This window comes from Chroicocephalus ridibundus, chromosome 1 (genome assembly GCF_963924245.1).
Source record: "Chroicocephalus ridibundus chromosome 1, bChrRid1.1, whole genome shotgun sequence".
Taxonomy (NCBI): domain Eukaryota; kingdom Metazoa; phylum Chordata; class Aves; order Charadriiformes; family Laridae; genus Chroicocephalus; species Chroicocephalus ridibundus.
Genome location: NC_086284.1, coordinates 178,823,452 through 178,848,083, shown reverse-complemented (window position 1 = coordinate 178,848,083; position 24,632 = coordinate 178,823,452). Strand labels below are relative to the sequence as shown.

Genomic DNA, 24,632 nt, shown 5'->3' with positions numbered 1-24,632 from the left:
GGTGATGAAGCACAAGGAGCATTACTGTGCTGTACACACACCGCTACAACAGATACAGCGCTTTTGGCACTTCCTGTAACACTGGGCTGGCTGCATGGATGCAACACACTACTTCTGCACACTTCCAGCAGTCCCAACACTCACTTCCTAGTCCTGTGAATGGCAGAGAAGGACCAGAGGCTCTGAAAAACACCAGATCTACAACTTGTGCACAAGACCCTCATTCTACAATCTTCTGTCCTCGTAAACCAGAACACATGACATGCAAAACCTGCCACAAAACAAAGAAAAAGGGTAGGGAAGGGAGATTGCTACTGTATACCACTCTCACAGGAGTAAGCAGGCCATACAAACAGAAGTTCAGGTATCAATAGCCTATTCTAAGCACTTATATCAACATTTCAGGTACCTGAAGCCCTGAGCACTCTAAACTTCTGTCTGGTACAGAGGCATCCAAGTCATTCAAATTTCAATGCATGTAGATTTCAAATCCTGTTTTGCCCTAAGAATTGAGATAACTTCTGGATTTACAACAAACTGGAAGCCATTCAGCTTGCTTCAATCCAAGTACAGTGCCTTTCTCATCCTTAAAGGAGTTCCCCATTGTAAAAGGGGCACAGCAGGAAGCTCAGTTAAAACAAGCTACTAACAAGCTACTAACAAGCTACTAACAAGCTACTAACAAGCTACTAACAAGCTACTAACAAGCTACTAACAAGCTACTAACAAGCTACTAACAAGCTACTAACAAGCTACTAACAAGCTACTAACAAGCTACTAACAAGCTACTAACAAGCATTTTTGTCACACAGTACCCACAGCTGTACACAGCTTTCAGCCGTAGCTCTTCTTTCAAGTTTTATTTCATGATTGAAATGAAAAATAATCAGGCATTACCTACTGTCTTATTAATCTAAGGTCCACCAGCAGGAGTTAAATCCCAATGGATTTGTCATATATTGCACACTCAGTGCCCACTTCCCTTACCTTCCTCAAAGGAATTAGAACATTAGATGTAAGTATCTCTATAGGGCTTCAAACACCAAATGGACACACATGAAACTGCAGTGTCCTGGGACAAAAACTGTAGAAGATGCTGCCATATCATTACTACACCACAGTCACTTGCAAAAAAAAAAAAGTTTGTGTTTTCTTCTGCAAGCAAGTGGGGAAGGTTTGGTATTAAATATTGAAAGCCTCACAAGTATTGGCAGTGTAAGTCCCCTAAATAACCAATATGGAGTAGATGGAATGTTTTATATGCAGATAGATATATACAAACGCTAAACACAAGCCAGTGCTTCCAGCTGTAGTTACTAGATCTTTCAGGTAGTTTCTTAGTCTTCCTTGGTGACAGACATCATGCACCTCCTGCATCTGCTACTGTGGACACTGGGCCCATCCATCTACCATGGGGAGGACAGCAAAGGTCTCATTTGGATGACACCAGCCAGCAGGCCCCCTGAGAAGCGACATGTTGAACTCCAGCAAACGGGGAAAAAAAATGGAAAAAAAAAAGCTCTTTCCTGAAGGCAGGAAGCAAGAGTTGCCCGTCCCCTGGCCGAGTCTCTGGGTCCCCCTGCCAGCAGCCAGCAGCACAGCACGCCCCGGCCGTGGCTCCCCGCACGCCAGCGGCAACAAGGCGCGGGAGCCAACACAAGGCCACGCCGCGCTGCCGCCCCCCGTCCCCTCCGCCATGTGCGCATCCGCCGCCCGCCCGGCCCCCGGCCCCCTCCCGCCTCCCTCACCGCGGACGGACGAACACACGGACACGCACCCGCCTCCTCCCCGTGCGGCTTTCCGGCCTCGCCGCCCCCTCCTCCCCGCCGGCCCCGCTCCGGCCCCACGTGTTGCCGGCCCAACCCGCCTCCCCCCAGCGCCGGCCCGCGCCGCGCGGCTCGGCCTAGCCCGGCCCGGCCCCTCCGCGGGGCGCGGCGGCGGGAGGGGAGTTAAACCGGGCGGCGGGCAGCGCTCCCCGCCGCGGGGCCGGGCGCGCAGCCACCCCGCGGGGGAGGAGGCTCGGTGCACCACCATCCCCCCCCGCCGCCGTCGCCCCGCCGGCCGAGGGGCCCCGCTAGGCCAGCCCGGCCCCCGCGGCCTCCCCGCCCGGGCCAAGCACCCCCCGTCCGGTCCCGTCCCCCCCACCGCGTCCGTCCGTGTGTCCCCCACACACAGCCGCGGCCCCGGTGGCGGCGGCGCGCGCCCTGCCCGGTACCTGCGCGCGGGCCGGGGCCGGCGGTGACTCAGGAGCGGGGAGGAGGAGGCGCCGCGCGGCTCGAGCGGTAAAAAAGACCCGAGCTCCCGCCGCTCGCGCTCATATAGAATTAACGTCACCACGTAACACACCCCTCCTCCCTTCTCCCCCCCCCCGCCCCCCTCCGCTTCCCCTCCCCCGCGCGCCCCGCGTCTCCTGGCAACGCGCGCGCCGCCCGCCCCGCCCCACCTCGGGCGCGCGCCGGCCGTTTGGCCCAGACCGTTGGGGCCTCCCCGGCCGGCCCTCCCCCGCAGCGACCGGACGGGACGGGACGGGACGGCCGTGTCCGTGCCCCGGAACGTGCCTCCTCTCACGTAGCTGTGGCCTGAGGGGAAAGGCGTGCCGGTGTCCCGCGCCCGGGCGGCGGCCTGCCCGCAGAGCCACCGGGCCTGGGGTGAACCCTGTGTCCCCCCTCACAGAGCTGTTTCCCCCGGCTCCGTGGGACGCGGCATGGCGCAGGAACGCGCCTCCCGCCCGGTGGGAGGGTGTAGAGGACGGACCTGCCGGGGAGTCGGGACGTAATGCTACCCCAACCACTCTAGCGCTGCGCTAAACTTGAGCTGGGAGCGTTTCTGAAGGCACCACAGCTAAAATAGCACCAGTCTTGTCAAGTAGGTACAGACTTACTCAAACCCTCCTATTCATCAAGGCTACAGGTACCACGAAACCACAGTCGGCACCAGCCTACCTGAAGAGCCCAGGCTGAAACCATGGTGGTTCAAATGCTGTTTCATCAGAGTTTCGATTGTTCCTGCCTTGGCCAGGGTGGACAGCCAGAGGCAGCAATAGCTTCAACCCTCCCATTCTAACTTGCCCTACTTGCCTGCCAGGGAGCTAAGCAGCCTGGTTTCCTACAAACGTCTCTCATGCCTGACTGCAAGCTCTGAATAAAGCCTTTCCTACAACTGGTTCCTTCCTAGGTCTTCTCCCCCATGCACATGGTCTTGAGTAATTGCATGGAGCGTGCTTGGAGAAGACATCTGTGATCTACATTAGACTTACAGAAACATAAATAAATGCCTTTGAGACTTTTAGCTCCTCTTGGCTGGAATGAGCCCATGATGTCAAACATTTTTAGAGGCAGGTGGGATGGGCAGACACACTGTGTGATGGCGTGAGAGCTGTTTATTGAGGATACTTACCAGATACTTAATGTGTATTCTCTACTTTTTACTAAATTCTTGCTTCTAGTTTTCCAAAGCAATCTGCTGTCTAAATATAGCTATTTAAATAATAGAAATGACAGCAGAAAACAAAAGAAGATGAAAAAAGTGGTGGATCTGCCTAGTATCTGCAAGACAATCTATGTTAAGAACAAGTAAAGGATAAAGGGTCCTATTCTTCGCTGTACAGTGCCACACCAGTTTTGTACCAGTGTACGCCAGTAAAATCTCAGCCCCCCCAAAAAAGTGGTAAAGAAATCCCATCTGCAAGACAGAGGTTTATGCAGGGAACTTAAGAATGCCCTATTCCGCAGCACACTGAATTTTGGGAGGTGGGCTTTTTTTATAACATACAATTTAAAATAGCTAGAAACTACAAAAGTGTAAGGAGGCAAAAGAAGGATCCAGGCAAAAGTCGCACGGCATAGTCCGAGTGATAAGAATTAGGGAGAAACAAACAGGGATGGAGATGTTACGTGATTCTAAAATGAAAGTATCTGTAGTCCCCTTGTAACCCTGGAGTTTTAAAACTGTGATAGTTGCTAATTTTTTTATTTATCTGAAGTGTCCAGTGCTTGGGAGTATGAAGAGAGCAGAGGTGTACAGAAAGCATTTCATAAAAATGAGCAATCGATTGGCTTTTATTGCAATACCAATTACATGCGATTGCAGGCGTTCCCTTTATTCAATCAGCTGAAGTGGCAGTCATCTGTAAACAAGGGATTCACAAGGCGACAGGCGGGCTAGCCTTGCTTGTCCTTCTGCAGCCTGCCACCTCGTGACATGCAGAACCCTGAGCTGAGACCCAGTGACCCCTAGAGAGGAGTGATGTATGGAAGAAAGGAGATGTGCAGAAGCCAGCAGTACTGAGCAGAGAGTAAGCTAGTCAACAGGAGGGGCCAAGGAGTGGGGACACATCTAAGCAGGTCGAAGCTGGAAACTTACTTGTAGACTGAAGCCTTTTCATCCAAAATTCACAGATGTCTTCTAGGGGTTTTGCATTAGTTGAGTAAGTCAAAACCTTCTCATGAGACAAAATAAAACTGAAGCCCTTATACTAGGGCTCATTAGCAGTTTTTGAAGAACAATGGAAATATTTTTCAATAAGCAGCAGTCTCTGTGAACAACTAAGTAGGGAGGGACAAGAGGGAGGACATACGGACACCAGTCCTGCTTCTACATGGCACCACATGGCAAGCCTCTTCCTTAAAATACCTGAATGGTATGCACATGCAAATGCTCTAGTTTGGGTTGTTTTGCCGTCAAAATGGTTCAACTTACCCCAGCACTTGTGCAGTCAAGACAGTAAGAAACTTTACAGTTAGACTTGAGTTGAAATTAAACCTATACTTGAGCTTTAATGGCCCGTTTATTTTTCTTTGCTTTGAATTTTTATCTTCCTGTGTGTTTCCCATGCTTTATAGCATGCTCTGCAACTTTTAGTTTCAGTCTGGCCGGATAGTTGGAGTACTGCCTTGGTGTTGCACAGGAAGTCAAACTAACACCATTTTTTGAATAATGGGAATCAAATCACCTGAGAACACATTAGATACTGGCACAGGTACATTTTCCTCATAAACATGTATTATTTTTCAAAATATTACATTTTGAAGCTTTTTTAAAAGCCTTTAAATGTAAGAAATGCGTAGATGTCACTGAATGTGCGGAGACGCGGTGTTTTCTCCAAGCTGGAAGAGCTTTGGTAAGAGACACTGGGAGAACTGCCCTGTGGCACAGAAGCTAGGGCAAGGCTTCTGGAGACAGTGACTTGAGGTCAAATTGCTGCTCCAAATCAGAGAAGATGAGTTTGAACCGGGTCACTCACGTGCTCGTTGAGTGTCTTACTCATGGAACTGTTAAATATCGGGGAAAATGACCTCTCCCTTGAATGTGTAGGGCTTAGCAGCTATCACTTTTGATTCCTTCCCCCCACAGCTTGCATCACTGACGTGCGTGTTGGCGGAGGGAGGTTCAGGCAGGGGCTATCTCCAGGCAGAGGCCATGAGGACACTCAGGGCCGGAGCACGGGCCTGGGTTTGTACGTGGAGGGGGTTGAAGAAGGTCAAGCACTGAAGCTGTTGCAGAAAGCTAAACCAGTATTTCTGTAACGCCTGTTGCAACAAATGAGTTTGGCACTCACACGCAGGCTCAATCTTCCTAAGCACAGCATGCACCCTGCGGGCTTGAGCTGCGTTCAGGCTACAGCTAAGCTAAAGTGACAGTGCTTTAGCTCAGGAAAATGTGTAGGTCGTGGAGCTTGGTGTGCTTACTTTGGATCAAGGACTCCTCTGTGGCAGGCGATTCATTGAACATTTAAGCTGCTTTCAGTCCCTTTTGTGCTAACAGAAAAATGCAAAAAGTCCTCAGTATGGACCTGGATCTGCTTACAGGAACACCTAAGCACCCCTTCAGAGCACTAGGCACGCTTGGCACCTACCAAATGCTCAGTTTTACAGGGCTTGGGTCCTGCTCAGCACTGCAAACCTGTGATGTATGAAAAGCAATGACCACACGTTCTTTTCTGTTCATAGCTAATTTCAGGTCAGCTCACCCCTGACTGTTTTCCAGAGTACTAATTGCCCAAGGTTACCCTCTCCTGAAATCTGCTGGCAGTGCTCCTCTGGTGAGCACTGAGTTACAATGAGGAATGATATGAGTGCTCCTTGTCTGCTTCTGTCTGTGTAAGCTGGCAGAGTTACAATCACCATGGAAGTTATCACCAGTCACCGAAAATAAGAACACCCTCACTGAACTATTTACAGAGTAAAAAAGCCCAAGGTTCCCCAAGTGCCACAAAGAGATGTCTTTTTCTCAGTACAGTTTCAAACCGTGATGAAATCCTGTGCGGAAGTACTGGGTTACCAGCACATAATGAAAACAGTGAATCCAGAGTATTCCTTTTAAAAGACTGAATTGCTTTCTTGTGGCAAAAAGCAATTCTTTCAACTCGTACTGAGTGATTATTCCAAATTACGTGGCTAGCCAATGAATGATACAGTGCAGAGCTGTTGTTATTTCTTCCACGTATTGTTTACTTTTTGAGGAACTACTTGTTTTCTAAAGGAAAGAACATCCTCCTAGAAAGCAAGTCATAGTTTATAAACAGTGCCACAGACAGCATAGAAAGTTCTGATGAACTATCACATGGCAAATCACGCAAATTCCCATGTAGAGCTGAATGAACGCCTCTCACAGATTTCTGTTTTTCACTTGCTTCTGCTTTTGTGAAATGAGAGCAAATTTTCCCTCAGGGAACACATCTGCAGACAGGGGTACCAGCAAACTAAAGAAATACAATGTGTGTAACCTTTGGGATACTGTAATAACAGGCAAAGAAAAACGACATGGTTTGGAAAAAGTGAAATGCTGAAATGTGATTATACACTTTTTCACATAATAAACCTTCAACGTCTTTAATTTTTCTATTTTTTTGACTCTCCAGGGACTAAATCGTGACTCTTGTCTTACATTATAGAGATTGTTCATAGATAGAGAAGGTATAAAGCAAAAGTAACAGGACAAAAGAAAAAAAAAACAAACCCAAACCCAAAGAAACAACCTAGGGGAGATATGAAGAAAATAGGGATACAGCGTGGAGTGATAAAATGTAAATTATACAGATGTGCTGAATGGATGTACAAGTGCTTTAGAGGTAGTACAGAAGTGAGAATCTCAAGTACAGTGCACTTGGTGTTTTTTAGGGTCATTGCTGGGGGTTAGAACTCACTGCAGGTTTTTGGTTGTTTTAATATTGCACTTACTGGGAAATAATTCTATCGGAAAAAAACCAACTGTGCTAACTGAAATATCACTGTAGAATAGACTTTTTAAAGAAGCTGTATGTGGAAACTGATAAATTATTAAATTACTATATTAGAACAAATCTTTTTATAATGCATATAAATCAGTTAAGTCATAAGAGGAAAAGACATTAAACAGAAAAAGCTATATCTCTTGTAGTGCCTGTGGTTGGCCCTAATGTATCTAACACGACAGTAAAACTATATGCAGATGTGTCCTTGTTTCTAGTATTATTGGTCACTTTACATGATAAAATAAAATGCCATGAAACTTGGTAGTTATAGCCAAGGATTTTGCTGTGGTCTCATAAGGATGCAAGTAATACATTGCCTAAAGGCTGCCCAGCTTTCTCGTAGTTACCTTATACACACGAGGAGGAAGCTCACTCCCTTAAACTACTCTGGTTCTTTGACCTTCACAGGTTTAATGGTTTGGAGTTCAGTTTGATTTGGTTTGGGTTTTTTTTTCACTGTAGCAGGGTGTACTAGCCACTGCCAGAACTCCCTGTTACTGCTAAGAATGCTCACAGTAGCACCCCTGCCAGGGACAGGATATATATCCAGCCCCAGGACTGGGCAGGAAATGGTTCTGAGCCATATGAAAACACAGCATCCCAAATAGGGAGGAAAAGACAATAACTTGTTCTCATGGACTGTAATCCCTCCCTCCTCTTTTCTCCCCAAAAAATCACAGATGGAGCAAATCCAAACATTCCATTTGGATCATCTGCAGTTGTTTTGGTTTTATTTTTTAGCACTTCACTGTGTCTTTACTAGCGTTCATTCTAATTTTGCAATTTAAAATCATGAGAAAACTCATATCTTGCATTTTATTATGAAACCCCGAAAAATTTAGACAACTTTTCATCGCATGCACTTTTTTTGAGTTGAAACATTTGCTAAGACTAACCCTTTCGGACAAGCAATTTAATCTTCAGTGAATTGGCAATTACCAATTTTATCTCTGATCTTGCCCTTTAAAAAAAGTTCTCATCAGCTCTAGCGAGAGTATGACCTGGCACAGGAGAGCTAGTTCCTTCCTCCCTTGCAGCCTGATTTTTCTGAAGATGGTGAACCTTCAAAAAGCACAGACATGGATATAGACTTCTTGCTCTTCTCAATACATTTTTCGAAAACTTTGTTTTTTTTCAGCAACATGGACAACACTTTTGCCTGAAGGCAGGTACCTTGGCATCACATAGCAGTACAGAATGCGGGTGGAGAGAATCGCAGCTATCTAACTTCAGTGAGCAAAAAAATTAAGGTTTTATATACCTTGGTGTCTTAAAATTATAGTTCGAAACACAGCGCTTCAAGCGGCTGGCATTCAAAGACTGATCAGCTGCATAGCAAAAGCTGTCTAAAGAATGTCAAAATAGGGATATGAACAAGCTGTTAAGTAAATTTGTAAGAAAAGGTGTATATTTAAAACTTTTCTGTAATGATCATTTTCTCTCTTTACTCCTGTACCGCTTTCTCTGTAGCTTTGGCTAGAGCTGAGAGGGTGAAAGAGGAAAGGGAAGGATATTCAGCTGAAGATCTTTGAGTTTGAGACAACGGCTGCAGCATCTTGCGTTATCTCTGCGTGTTCCCAGATGTAGTTTCTCAGGACAGTCTGTCAGGGACTGTGACACCCGTTCTGTCCCCGAGGGTGTCTGGAAGAGTTTGTACTGATGGGATTCTAAGATGCTCAAATCCTGTTTGCTGCAATAACCAAAGCAAACCTTTGATCAGAAGATCGTGCTGGATATTAATATTGCTGCAATCCTTGGGTGTGAAGGCCCCCATCTACCGACATTGTTATGGTTTGAAGAAGCCACAACAATTTATTGTTGTTCAGACAATTGTTCTGTCACCCGATGTGAACACCCTTGTTCCCGCTTGTGAACAAGGAAACCTGAGGATTGAAAAAAAAACCAGATTTGATAGAATAATACTAAATAATTAACATTAATAACACTGAAGAACCAATACTGATCCCAATATCAGTATAAAATATACAAGGATTACACTCAGACAGCTATACCAGCAGGAAGCTGTGCACTCCCAGCAGGGGACAGCAAATGTTGGACACTGCCAGCACTGCAGCTTCAGGAGAAAGGAAGGGCTCAGGGGTCCAGCACCAGGGCAAGAAGTTCTCAGTATCACAGCTATCGTAGAAGAGGAGAGACTCTTCAGCAAACTTTCTAATTTATATTGAATGTGACATTCATGGTGTGAAATAGTCCTGTTGGCTGGCTTGGGTCAAGTGCCCAGGTATTGCTCCATCTCATCCCAGCACATGGATAGCTCAAAAACACTGAGACCTTGAAACCCGCATACCATAGCTGGCTATAAAGTAAATATTTTCCCAAATTCAGACACTAGAGTCTTCTGAAAATGCAGTTTTCCCAAGCATTAGAAGAGACCTTACTAAAAAGTAAAATTACTGAAAGAGAAATTAATCCTGTCGCTCAAACCAGGACAGACTGAACTGCTGTCTAAGGAGATTTGCTGCTTGCTGGGGGCTCAGATCTGGGATGTTGTGGAGAGGCTGATGTGGCACGTCCAGCCCTCAGGCTGTTAACCCCTGCTGCTCTTCCAGCTGGACACCAATGCTGCTACCAGGGGAGACCTGGAGTGTATTAAGCATGACTACATGACTCCAGGCAAGGGCATAAGGGCCCAAATGGTTTTGCCCTTGATCCTGTTGGTGAGGGGGAAAGGATTGACAAGCAGTGGATGGATCCTTTGGATCAACATCTGGTTGCACAGCTGGTGTCAATGACAGGGATTTGGTTGTTATGACCATGGGTCCTTTGTGAGGATCAAAGACTGTTGGGAAGAGACTCCGTCCCACCTTTCTAAGCAGGACACAGACATCTTTGCCAAGAGGCTGGCCAACCTGGTAAAGAGAGATTGAAACTGGGAGTGATGGGAGAGGGAAATGACAACCCAGAGTCAAGTCAGGAAGTGGCAGACCAGGCTGGCAAGCAGAAGATGCGGGGTGGACAAGAGAGACCTTGAAACCAGCAGTATAGGACTGAAGGAGATCTCAACCATATACACTCAAATAAGGAAATGCCAAGAGAACAACATTATGAGGGAAGCTCTCACACTTTTCCTGGGAAATCTGCACAGCTGTGGCCTCTCTGAAATGCCTGTACACTAACGCATGCAGCACAGGAAACAAAAAGGAGGAATCTGAGCTCCATGTGCCATTGCTATTATCTCATTGGGGTGGCAGAGACATAGTGGGATAGCTCACATAGCCTTCTACGATGAAATGACTGGCTTGGAGGATGAAGAAGCAGCAGTGGATGTTTATTTTTACATATGTTGAAAGCACGCTTTCAACACTGTCTCCCATAACATCCTCATAGACAAACTGATGACTAAATAAATGGGCAGTGAGGTGGACTGAAAACTGTGTGACTGGCCCCGGAGAGTTGTGACCAGCAGCACAAAGTCCAGCTGGAGGCCAGCCACTCGTGGTGTACCCCAGGGATCAGCACTGGGGCCAATAGTGTTTGACATCTTCATTAATGACCCAGGTGGTAGGACAGCATGCACGCTCAGCAAGTTTGCAAAACTGGATACAAAACTGGGAGGACTGGCTGATGTACCAGATGGTTGCACTGCTGCTCAGAGAGACCTCCAGAAGGTGGAGAAATGGGCTGACAGGAACCTCATGAAATTCAACAACAGGAGATGTAAAGTCCTGCCTGTGAGGAGGAACAACCCCCAGGCACCAGGACAAGCTGGGGAATGATAGGCTGGAAAGCAGCTTTGCAGAAGAGGACCGGGGGGTCCCGATGAACACCAAGTGGAACATGAAACAGCAATGTGCCCTTGCTGCAAAGAAGGTCAACAGACTCCTGGATGGCATTAAATCGAGGGAGGAGATCCTTTCCCTCTGCTCTGCCCTGGGGAGATGTATCTGGAGTGCTGGGTCCAGTCCTGGGCTCCCCAGTAAAAGAGAGATATGGACATACATATCAGGTCTGGAAAAGAGCCATGAAGATGGTTCTGGCACATCTCTTGTATGAGGAGAGGCTGAGAAAGCCAGGACTGTTTAGTCTCGAGAAGAGAAGACTCGAGGGAATCTTATCAATGTTTATGAACATCTTCTGTGGGGTAGTAAAGGCGACAGAACCAAACTCTCCTCAGCAGTGCCGAGAGAAAAAAGCAAGGGGCAATGGGCACAAATTGAAATATGGGAAATTCCGTTTAAACATATGAAAAAAATGCTTCACTATGAGGTTAATGAGACACTGGCACAGGTTACCTAGAAGGATTGTGGAGATATCCTTGGAGATATTCAAACCCCAATTGGACATGGCACTCAGCAACTGACTCTAGCTGTTCCTGCTCTGAGCAGGGTTTGGACTACATGATCTCCAGAGGTCCCTTTCTGCCTCAGCTATTATGTGATTCTGTGATATTTACGTAAAAGCCTTGCTGACATTTGATGTTCAGGGATGTGAGACTGAAAAGCTGTGAAAAAAAATCCTCAGCTAAATTTTTCATAATGAAAAATGCAGCGTAATGCTATTAATTTAAAACCACTGGAACAGTAGCACAGCATGTCTAACATACACAGCACTCACATGGTCTGTCTGATTCATTCCAGAGTATTCATGTAGAAGGCAGGCCAAAGTTGTTCTCCATGATTTGCATGACAGATTTGCATGGGGAAAGAAAGTCTTCATACTTGGGGAACTGAAAGTTGGCTATAGTCTCTGCTATTTATTAGGTCTTTTTCTATAAAGCCATGCTGTGTCCTGGTTATAAATATAGCATTTTAGTGTTCTGCAGAAGAGCAGACTGCTTCTGCATCATTTAGGCTTATAATCTCTATGCATTTTAAATCATATCTGTAGCCTAATTTAAGGAGTTTTCTTATGAAATATAACAGTATTTAAAAGCTGAGGGTACTGATGAAACTGCTTTGGAGTTTTTGCTTGTCATTTTGTTTTGTTGCTTTATTTTGATGCTTTTACTTTTCATCTTTCTCTGTCTCCCACTGCAATAAGCAGACTTGTCATTCATAAGAACTCTGTGGTAGTGCTGCATTAGCTGAAAAAGGATGAAGGGCAGCAATGAGACAGAAAAGTAAAGGGAAATTGCAAAGGATGGGAGAAGAGCAAAGGAGAGTAAGTTTGGTGAGAGCTGTGGGATTTGCTACGTAAAGTAACCGAAACCTTCAAAAATAAGGGGTGGAATTAATTCCACCTGACTTCAGATGTTCTCAGCTTCAATATCTCACTTTCCTGGGTTGCCTTAATAGTGAAGAAAGATAAGCTCTTATACAGGGTCATTAACCTGGGGTGTTTTAATTGTCTGCTTGGAGGTGGGATGACTTGTGCCCTAGAAATGCCTCTTTCTCACTACTGACAGTGCAAGGCCCAGAGGATGAGCTTAAATGGAAGTGTGTGCCTTTACTGAATCAACCTAAATTCTCTAGCACTATTTTGAACACCTAAAGTGAAGAAAAGGAAGTCAAACAGCAGAAGTAGTTGGAGCAGCTTGTACCTGCCAAAGCTGGTGGGGCCCCAGAGCGCCTGGAACACAAATTGCCCAGTATATTTATTTTGCATCCTTAGTGCTGTTTTGCCTTTCTGTTTTCCACAGTGGTGTCTGGGTCTGAAATGCACATGGCAAACATAGGGTCTGGTTGTTTGGATGGGATGTGGGGCTGTAAGGGTGACATCTCCTCCCAAGGTCACCTGGCTGCCCTCAATGGCCACCTGGGTCCTTCCTTCCTCAGATGCTCTGGAATTACTTGCTGAAACTTGGTGGCGGCTGCAAAATTCCAGGTGTGGGCAGATGTACAAATCTTATCAGATATGTTTCTCCTTTCCATTAGCACAGCTCTGCTGTTTTGGGACAGATGTGGTCCTTGTCCTCAGGATACCTTTTCTCATGAATTTGCTGTGCCAGGAAGCCACAATCCCCAGTATTATTGCAAATGCCAGAGCGACAAGAAAGATGGTCAAGATCTGTGAAAGGTCTAGATGATAGCCTACAGCTGCTAAAGTGAGTATGTGTCCTTGGGAGCTCAAATCTGCCGGGAGCTAGAAATACCTGGCTATATAGCAGCATTTAAGCATGGAGGATTCATCCAAACAAGGTGCTATACAGATGAAGAAGTAATCTGATGTGTGAAGGGAGAAAAGACAGAAAGCAGATTTGTTAATCCAAATGTGTGTGTGTTACATAAACAACTTCTTGAAAAAAACATCACTTTGGAATATTTTTTTTTTCAAATCCAGAGGAATAATTAATAGTGGATAAAATAACAAGGAACTCAGAAGTGGTGAAAAGTGGCTTTCTGCAAAATCCCTAAGGGGATTCTGAAAGAAACGTTCCCATTGTGTCCCAAGTACCGATTCCCTGATTACTTCTTAATAGCTGATCAGCCAGTCATGAATTCACTGCTAATGCACAATAAAAAATAATTTGATTTCAACATAAATAATTTATAACCACCAGCCATCACTGGCAATACAGATGTAGTTAAAAATTATTCCTACCTTCAGTTTAGGAAGGGACAGACATAATGAAATTAATTCTGTAAAAATGAGATGTCATCTATAAATTCAGGATTATATACATGAATTTTATGACAAGTCTTTAGTAAATTTCAGAATTCATAAAGTTCTAGAGAAGTTTCGTTAGTTTTCAATCTATTAACCTGTTTGCAAAGTAAAGTGTACCACAGAGTTCTTGTGATTTCTCTACTTAACCAGTGTTACACTTAAGCTAACATATTATTTTTAAATTATCTGTAGCTATCCAAGCAGTGCATTTCATATATCAATTTATTAGGTACTATAAAATACTAATATAAACATTTACTACTATAAACTACTGCATTTTATCATGCTACATAACAGTAAAACCTTTTTTTTACATTGTTCCATATTAGATTTTCAGACATTACTATCTGCATTAGAACATCACAGTATACTGTACAAGTTACAGAGCACTTTATAACATTAAAGTGGAATTATTTGTATTAGACTGATAGTGACACAATAATTAAGTCCTTTTTAAATGGGATATAAATTCATAGGCAAGTACTGCTCCAAATATTTATGAATGTCTAGCATGCTCAAAGCTCTATTTTTTTTCTAAATGGTAAAATATGAGTTGATGAAATACTGCTTTGCAAATATATGCTCTTGACATTCAGTGAACTGGAGGAATCCTGCTTCATTAAATTGAGTCTGCTGTTGCTTACTCCAAAAATATCTAAATCTACAGCTATTCCTCCCAAGCCCCAGGAGGCAGCCAGCCACCTGGATGCTTTTCAGTCTCGTAGGATCTCATTAGCCGCTAAGCGCAGCAGCCACACTTCTGTTCCTTTTCCCCACGTTCCTGCTCCGAAATAACCAGTCTGACTTCTGCCCTGCTGGCTACTTTTCCAGTGCCAAAATGGGCAATATTGACGTGTTGCCGCTCGGAACTTGGCCTCCAGTCGCGGTCTTGCCTTGCGCTTCGGTCTGGTGTGTCACTTTATACCTGGTTCCAAATGCAGTTTTAGCCTTCAGTTCCTGTAATCAATAGCTGTGATTGATAATTGTTATGTAAGATCAGACTGCTTCATTAGTGTTACCCATATTTTTGTTTTCTTATCTCTACCAATGAACTGAAAACATCTGCTGGGTTGTGGCTGGGAAAACACTTACTGCAGGAACCTGAGGGTTCTGTAAGGAAAGATGTAAAGTTTTAAAAGTCATTAAAACAAAAACTATTTCCTATTTGAACATTGGTACCTTAATAAAAGGCACCTTAGACATAACTAAGATGGGAGATCAGCTTCTCAGGAAATAAAAATGTGTGTGGCCTCCTGAACTTTAATTCACTGGCTGCAGCTAATTAGCTTCTTGCAATGTCTATGTGTATAAATACGTTCTTTACTCTCAGTAGATTACTTATCACTGTTTATATTTTTTCTTTTTTTTTGCCTTCAGAGTGTTCTGGAAAAAAAACAAATTGAAGCACAGGCAGTGATAGGTGATTGGGAGCCTAAACTTCTGGGTGCATTACTTGGCAATTAAAACAATAAAGCTGGCTATTAGACTGTAAAATGTTGACTTGTTGCTTTGGGATTGGAGGGACACTGGCTGAAGTGTTGGCACAGGTGACTGCACACTCCAGGGAATCATGTGGCGCAGGAGACAGGAGACCAATATTTTTAAAAGGGAGCTTTACCTTTGCTTTATCAGAGGTTCGGGGCAGGCAGGAAGCAGGGCATGGATCAGCAAAGGATAGAGTTTCACATCATTGCTCCGGTCCTTAGAAGCATTCCTGCATAGATCCCAGACTTAACTGCTTGGCATCTTTCAGATGCGCTCCCTGCTTTGATTCTTCATCCTTTGTTTTTTTTCATTCTGTTAGTGTGCATCCATCGGTGGCACATCTGTACACAGCCTTTGTTTAATGGGATTATTGCCCTGGAACAGTATAATTGAAGTTCTTTTCTCCCTTAGTATGAGCATGTGTACTTTATCTGCCTCCTCTGCATCAGTTATATTTTCTGTGAGTATACAACCATTAAGTGGGTCACTTGGAGCAGGAACGCACCGCACCTTACTAAGTAACGGCATGTCATCAGCCACACTTATCGTCCCTCCCAGTTCTCTCCCACATTGGCTGTTTTGATGCATTTGCCTTCATGGGTAAGAGATAGCACTTACTACTGTGCTCCAACGTTCCTGTCTACCAAGAGACATTATATATTACTCTCTGTTATTTCTTATCTTGACAGATTGGTTTCTTCCTGTTGGAAACAGAAATTTCTGCCTGCAGCCCTGCAAACTGGAGCTTGACACTGCTTCTTGTTCTGTTCCCTCGTCCTTTCCATGGGAGCCTGGTGTGTTTCAGAAGTTCCTCATCACAACCAGTGGCTACTGATGGCCACTGTGTAATTTTAGGGGAAAATCTTAGGTTTGCATGCTGTGTATCCCTTTCTTAACGTCATGATTATGGCTTTTTGAACATTTTTCAAGGCTCCAGGCCTTGCATTTAATCTGTACTTTGCATTCAGAATAATCCCTGTCAAGCGCAGGTGGCATTTTGCAGGTGCCATAAATGAAATGTACGGTGGTGAAAAATAAACAACAAGGCAAACTCTAATATAAGGTACCTCCAGTAAAGCCCCAAAGACATTTTGGGTAGGAAGAATGTAATGTTGGTAGGGTTTTCTAAAGGGAATTGATGAGGCAGCTGTAAAAATGAAACTACCTACTTGTTCTTGCTCTTCTTTTGCTATATCATTCCGTATCCTGCCCTTAACCAACAGCAGATCGCTCGGTGCAGGTTTGTCTGTTCCTGGCAGAGCCATTCTGAGAGGTAGGAGCTCCCCTATGCAGCATAGTCATTTCGTTAAGACAGCACCCAGCCCAGAGCCCTCAGCAGAGGAAGACCATAAAGGGCATCTGCCTGAGCATCTAGCAAGAATTTCCTGGATTACAGCTCAAGCTGACTTTACATCAAAGATGAAGATAGCAGATGAGCCTAGAGAGTAAGATTTTTCTCTGTTTGTGGTAGATCTTACTAGAGGCCATGCAAGCGTTATAAAGGGCCTAACCAGGTAGGATTGCTCAGCCTGAAGGAAGAAGAAAGCCATGTACAGGGAACATGTAGTCGCCTCTCTTTGATGACCTGCATATTTCGTGGATAAAGTCATGTACAGAATAAAGATGGTTTCAGGTCCCTAAGTTAATGAACTTCATGGAACTTCAAAGGAGAAGCACGGGTTGCAGGAAAACTGGGGAAACTCGGGCAGGATTTTAATGGCCAGGCACCTACTTGCAGTCATAGTATCATCAAACATAATTCTGTTTATTAAAGGATGGTCAGGCCTCACAAGCAGAAAAAACTGAATTTTTCGCTTAGCCCATGGTGTAAAAAGGACCAAAAAGAGACAAAATTATTGTGGGTAAGAAATTTCTGACTCTGCTGACTTCATCAATGCGCTCATTAGCACCTTTTCAATTATTAATGGCTCTGGCTGCTGCAGTTATTACTGATCCATATTAATCCTCCAAGGAACAGGAGATGACAACACAGAGTCATGATGACCTTGTCTTTCCATATGCTGTGGCTGGTCAGGAATTTTCCAATGAAACAGCTGCTCACTGGAAAGTGTGAATTCTCCAAAATCTTTCTTTTTATTGGCAATATACATATTTCATTGATTTCTGTTGAGAAAGTCTTTTTGGATCTAACATGGCCTTCCTATAGCTGAAATTCATAAGGAGGGTTTGCCTTGAGGGAGTGAGATAAACAGGTCCTCTTTCTTCATGCTAATTCATAGAAAGTGAAAGAGAGGAGACTGAGGAACACCTAGCACAGACTGCATCCTGGGCTGACCCAGCGTCAATATCAGTTTTGCCAATGCTGGCCTCACACAATGAAAATAAAGAGATCCCATCTTCATGAGAATATAAGAATTCATGGGATAAGGAAGACATTTCTTATTCTTCTGCAATGGGAGCTAAAAAAGAGTGGCAGATAAAGACAAATAACCCCAAACCTTAACAAAACAATAGGGAAGTGCTATCAGATTTTATCGTATTTTTCTCATGAGTGTTTCACACATTCTGTAAGAGTCACAGCTGGATGAGAAGGAAACTTCAGAGGTCAAACTTCAGACACTATCAGTTCAACAAAATATTGAATTAAGTCTATTTTATTCTGAAAGCAACAGATTATTCTTTTCAAGATACTTTAAAATAAATCTTTGCCATCTGGTTCAACATTTTCTTCCCAAAGTCCCACCAAAGCTCTAGTAAACCTAGGAACAATACGTAGTTCTGTGTGCACTGAAATGCTTTATAGCATTTTAGCATAAAGAATTTTTGCCTTTCCTTTTTGTTTTCCATACTTCTACCTAAGTCGGTGCTCTTTCTGCATCTTCCACAGGGCAATAGCTCTGTGCAACAGAGAATTAGAAGTACGTGACTGATTTTTATGTTGAAATGTACACATTATCAAGCTGGGAAAGTCTGCTGGAAGGTAATGTACCCTCTAAGCCAACAGATCCAAGAAGATACTAACTCCAGCTTTGTTATCATCAATATTTTTACTCATGGTTGCATGTGAGATGAGCATTGGTCTTTGGTGGGTTCCAGAGGAACAGAAGAGTTGTTCTTTCTGGTGTGAGATGCAAAGGTCAGGAATAGCAACTAAATGGCCAGTGTGTGAGTTACAAGGCCAAAGTGGAATGAGGCAAGAAAGTGCTAGGAAAGGAAGGTGAGTGGGATATTAGACTGGCGAATGAGAAGAAAATAGAAGAGCAGTCAGAATAGAAAATGAGTGAAAATAAAAAGAGAAAACTGTAATCTAGTTTTCTAGACTGAAAGATGTCAGACATCAATATTACCAATTATCATTATTATTACTATTATTATTGCTGTTGTTTGTTTTTCCTTAGCAATAACAGTACTAACAACAGTGTGAGGAGCTAGGACAAAAATCTCCTAAAAACTCGGAGAAGCCTCTAGAAGAAGAACAGAAGTCTGTCCAAGAGGTATCTGTTCTGGTTGTTGGGTAAGATGTGTCACATTTTCAATTCAAAGATTAGGGGAGAACTAATATTTGTGCAGTGATGTTGGAGGCGGGTGTTATCTGAATGAAGCAGAACTAGAGCTGGGCAAATAAATGTGAGAATTTGAAAAAAAAATAATCAAAAAAATTTTAAAAACCCCTGCTTTTAACACCTGCCCCCAACCTATCAGAATAATTTCCACAGATTCTAAATAAAGAGGAGGAAGGGGGACACTCCCTTTCCTCTTGCTAAGTAAACCTCTCCATGCAATCATAATCGCCCTCAAAGAGCCCTGCGGTTTATAGTTTTGGTGGGCCAGTCAACCTGACTTACAACTGATCAAAACGTTGCGATAAGCTAAAGCGCAGCTGCTCTCACTAGCAGCTTCAAATTGGGCTGCTTAGAAATTACAACTGGCCACTGATCAGAGGCCCTGAAAAAGTCATCGTTAATCTGCAAAAGTAAACTAAGTGCAATGTTGCTAAGACAAAAACACATTTTATATGAAGCTCCTTGAGGCTTTGCTACAGCAGGTACTCTCAGAGAGGGGAGACACTCAAGGTCTTTATTTTATCTTGTGCAGGAGGGATGCTCAGGGGGGAAATGTTTTATCTGCATTCCCAACTCAACAGCAGAGGTCCTCAAGGGCGATACTCACATCCCAAAACTCTCCCCCTGCTCCCCAGAGCTACGCGGCTCTTTGGGAGGGGGATGTTTGTGGCCTGAAAAATCTCTCAGTCCAAAGCCTCAGAGAAATCTGAGGGTCAGTCTGGAGTGAATCCCCTCCCAGGGACATCAGGGAGACAGTGAAAGGATTGAGCTCAAGGCAAAAACATAACTTGCTTTTTGCCTTTTGGGAGCAGGAGAAGATGAGTTGCCCCCATTTTGAATTTAGATACGCTTCAGAATGTTTTTAATTTAATTTGATTTAAGTAGGGTTTAGAAAGTCAAGCTCCTTAATCCCTTAAATAACTCGGATTTGAATTAAATAGCCGATGACAGGAACAAGGGTGGTAGGAAGGAAACATGATACCTACTTCTGCTCAGAGGAGCATCCTTTCACGGGAGGGATAAGGGAGTCAAAATCCCTTTAGGAATACTGTTGAACTTGTGGCAGCTTAGGAGAGCTAAAGAAAAAAAAAAACAATCAAAGAATAAGGATTTGCAATAGAGCTATGGAAGAAAAAAATCAGGAGCAGCTGAAATAAAATGGGTGCTTAGTCCTTAAAGTCAGGATATCATCACACCGAGCAGGTCCTTCCTCTTAACTCTCACAGGACATTGCATTTGCTATTCACTCATGTTTCTTCAATTCTCTTTTATTCCCAGTCAATGGAGTTGAATGAAACTCTATTGCATGATTGGTCACAACTATGTTTTCTGAACGTTAAGTACCGCGAAATTTCCTGGACTTCCAGGTTTTGTTTGTGTTCCTTTTTTCTACAGCTGTGTATCCACATGGGAAAGCACTTCCAGTGCTGGGATCCACATTGCAAGTGGCCTGTACAAGTGATCCTTCCTTATAAGAGAAAACTTTAGCAAGGTGAGTTGGTTTAGTAATAATTTTCTGGAGAAGCAACAAATAACCCTAAGCAATAGAGATTTTAGCCTTTAATTCCTTTCAACCTCATAGTTTCTAATGTATTAATTGAAAGAGAGAGAGAGAGAAAGAAAGAAAGAGAGAGAGAAAGAAAGAAAGAAAGAGAGAGAGAAAGAAGGAAGGAAGGAAGGAAGGAAGGAAAGAAAAGAAAGAAAAGAAAGAAAGAAAGAAAGAAAGAAAGAAAGAAAGAAAGAAAGAAAGAAAGAAAGAAAGAAAGAAAGAAAGAAAGAAAGAAAGAAAGAAAGAAAGAAAGAAAGAAAGAAAGAAAGAAAGAAAGAAAGAAAGAAAAAGAAAGAAAGAAAGAAAGAAAGAGAAAGAAAGGAAGGAAGGAAGAAAGGAAGAAAGGAAGAAAGGAAGAAAGAAAGGAAGGAAGAAAGGAAGATGGGTGAATGGAAGGAAGGAGAAAGAGAGGGGAAGAAAGACAGAAAGGGAGAGAGGAAGGAAGGGAGAGAGTAAGGAAACAAGGAAGGAAGGGAGGAAAAGTATGGTTTTCCTTGATTCATGTGAGTTTCAGATCACACTGAACTTTTGACAGCTGGCATGAGGGTAGAATGGATTTTTAGTGGTCAAGCAACTTGTCTGGGTAAGGTTTTTCCTTCTTAGTACCATTTAGCACCACTATTTTCAGGTGAGAGATTCTAAGGAGAGAAGAAATGGGCTGTGTGAAAATATGCTATGCAATTTCTTAGATGCAATATTCATGTGAATTATGTTAAATCTTCATATGCAGGATCTCAGACGTTAGGGAAATAATCCAGACAATCTTAGCTGCTTCTCTGAAGGAAATCGTAATTATGAGCTCACGCTTTTTGTCTGGCTGCCTACCAGTCTGTCTCTTGCCTGTGCCATTCCTCCCCCTCTACACTGTAAACTGCTGGTGGATTTTAACTAAGTCGAGGTGGAGAATAGAGAAGTAACACAGTTCCTGCCAGCTCTGTAAACCAGACACATGGGCACATAAGCAAGACCACAGAAAGCATCACCTCTCTCTTATCAGGTAACAGAAGAGTCCAGGTAGAAGACAGAGCTTATCAATGGCCCAGTTTTGAGACATCCTTCAGTAAGTGCTTGCAGCTACGATGAGTCTACAAGAAACCAACATCCTTGAGCTCAGTGCTCAACAGCTTTTGTTTATATATCCTCCTTCAATTGCCTTATCACAAGAAAAAAGGTAATGCACAGTGCTGATACTGTAACTCTGTACTATTGATAACAGTGACAGGTATCAGTATTTTATTCTGTATTCCTTCCCTGTCTCATACTCTTCTTTTTCTCCCTTCCTCTTCTCTCTGCTCAATGGCATACACATGTTCACACACACAGATGCCCCACAAAGGTTTTGGCGGAGTTTAGAAGTGGGATCCTAAAGTTGGGAGCTTTTCCAGAGAGAAAGACTGGGCAGATACTTCAGCAATGGGCTGCGACTCAACAGGTTGAGCTTTAATTCTGCATGCTCTGCATCTTCTGGTCTTGTTCCTTCTTTCTATAATGAGAATAATGAAGTTTCCTTTCTTCCACCTTTTCTTCATGTAGATTGTAATGGCTGAGGTTTCTCAGTAGACCTAACAAAGGTCTGATCCTGTGTGATCACTTGGAAAACCCCTCTCTGTCAGAGAAAAGTACGAAGGTGAATCGCTTCATCTCAGCTGAGGACTCCAAAGCAGATGCAAGCCTGGTTCTGCGGTCCTTATCCAGACAAGGCTCAGACTCAGTGGAAGCTCCAACAGAATGAGGGCAACCAGGTAAGAGCCCATCTCCTTTCACCATGTGCAGGCATCATATGCCTCTTCTTCTGTTAGTATGCTATCACACATTGCATGCTGTCGCTATAAATTATGAATTATTTTAAGCAAGAAAACTGTATCTTGCCTTTTTGCTTCATTTCATTCATTCAATGACCAAGGTCAGATGACGCATAAAACCCCCATAATTCCAACTTTGAGCAGGCAGTCCTTGCAGCAACTGCATAGATCATTCTGTCCCTGTTCCCTTTTAGTTTGTTGTTTCTATATACACTCTTGAAGAGGAGAAAAAATGCAGTACCTTGATCTGTTTATTTACAACTTGCCAGACCTTTGGCTGCAAGAATCCCAAGCACAAGAAAAGAAACCCCAAAAACTTATATGGAATCCTATATATTAATTAAATGGCTTTATATTATCCTAGAATTTATTTTCCAGTTTATTTTCTCCCCTGATAAAAAAAAAAAAGATAAATTATTTTGATAGTTACAATGTACTTGTCTCTCATAGTTGAAATTACTCTTGAATGGAAGTTCTTACTAAAAAGGATTTAATTTTAGCATTTTGATGGGAAGCAAAGATACCAGCTTTGCATTTAGCTCTCCTCCTCACCAGCCCTATTTACATTTTCAGGAGAATTTAGAGCTCAGAAAAGGTGCCAGACTGACAGCACTGGAAACTCACTCTCCGTTTATCTGCAGGCTGCTGCATTTTGCACCGCTACTGTATGTCAACTTGATGGGAAAGTTCACGAGTTAGAGGGTACCTCATGCTTTCAAACATTATTTTCTTGGTCTAGCAACACTGCCAACAACAGCAAGTTACTGGGCTTGGAACTGTTCCCACAGGCAGTGGTGAAGAAGATCTTCTGGCAGAATAATATATTTTGCTGCGTAATCTGACATTTCTGTAGCGCTTCTCAAATTAAAGTTCCTCTTGCAGAATCCTTGCCCAACAGTCCCAAAGAGGCATGCTGGGGAGGAGGGCAAGAAAGTAATAATCCATCCTGAAGCTCCACCGTGAGACTGAATATTGCTACCTGGGATGTGACAATGGGTTTCCAAAGTGAGAAGGCATCCGGAGCCATTCATTTCTGCCACGTCTTGGCATTATATATGATGTGTGCTTCTCAGGAGGACAAATTAATCTGCGTGGAGATCCACATTGCAGTGGCTAGACTGCTTCCTGCACCCTTAGTTCACAGAGCCCCTGATGCCCTGGAGCCTGCAGGGCTGGCACCTGTTGTCATCACACATCTGCTATGAAAAAGATGGTATTTTGTTTTCTCTCCAGCAGTTTAGAAGGACGAAACTCTCAAAACCCAGTGCCGTTGTTGCTTATTCTGCCTGTGTACAAGAATTGAGTCTGGAGCATCTGTAGGTGAGAATGACAAAAAAAATGCAATGCTCAAAGGGCAACTTGTAGAGGAGCACACTGAGGGACACGGGAATATCAGCCTGCATATATCTGGCTGGAATATTTGATGCTGTTCCAACATTTCTGGAAAGAAGGAGCCAGTTGTGTTTTAGAAATAGTCTATCCTTTTTGGGGTGGTTGTTTCTTTTTTGTGTAGCATACTGTATATGGAATCTATGTTGCAGTTTACTGTAATCCGTGCCGCATTAAAGATGCATCTTGCTGTGTTACACAACTGCAGTTCGTGGTGTGAAACCATCACGCAGCCGGCAGGATGTTGCCAGCGTAACTCATGTGATGTGTCTCAGACACTTGTTCTGATAGCAAATTTCTGATACCAATCTATGGCAGTGAGTGCAAACAAATTTAAGGCAGACAAGATGATAAACACTGTGGTTCAGCAGCTTGTCAAATTATTTTCAGATATTCTGTGAAGGTTTTTTTAGTGAAATTTTGTCCAATCTCCCAAACTGTTTCACCAAAGAATAGATTGCAGGGTTTGGGGGGTGTGTGTGTGTCTTTTTTTTGGTGGGGTGGCTTTTCAGATGGCTGAAATGAGGTGATATGAGTTACCTTCATGCTTGTCTTGCCTAACTGTTTAATCCGACTTTCAAAAGCTGGATGGACTTCGAAGGTTGGCTGGCCAGAACACTGGAACATAAACTGCTAGGAACAATCCTTCAGAAGCTGGTCTAAAAGATTCCTCCGGTACTAATGAATTTCCATGAAAATCAAATGTAAACTGCTGTTAAGAGAAATGGTCACAATGCTGTCTTTAACTACAAGTTAGACTCACCTTTTTGATATTTCGGGGCTAATGCCTATGGATGCTATATACAAAAATGCAGTATGTGAAAATGAAGATAAAAGTAGGAATAGAAGCTTGCAGTCTGGTTTGGTCAACATGATGAAAATGCTCTTTTTAGCTGAGTATTTAAATGTCTATTTTTCAGAAATTACTTCTATCCCATAGGAGGAAAATACATTTTGACATTTCAGAAACAGGCGAGAGTACTGCCATTTTGGGCAGCGTCATAGTGGGCACAGAAAGCCTTAGAGGCAAGGTCTTTTTAACAGCCAATATAACCTGGCAAGCAAACAAATATTGAAAGGCAAAG

General features: G+C 43.5%; 1 protein-coding gene across 3 annotated transcripts in view; it reads right to left on the bottom strand.

Moving 5' to 3' along the window:
- Window positions 1–2,464, bottom strand: part of NAP1L1 (nucleosome assembly protein 1 like 1) — a 31,988-nt gene extending 29,524 nt beyond the window's left edge. Inside the window, exon 1 of one of the 3 annotated variants that reach the window (XM_063322899.1) lies at window positions 2,444–2,464. The gene's annotated coding sequence lies outside the window, so the exon portion shown is untranslated. Of the gene's footprint in view, window positions 1–2,215; window positions 2,366–2,443 lie in introns of those variants that run through there. The other 2 variants (XM_063322900.1, XM_063322898.1) reach the window with 2 other exon arrangements.
- Window positions 2,465–24,632: the final 22,168 nt, after the last annotated feature.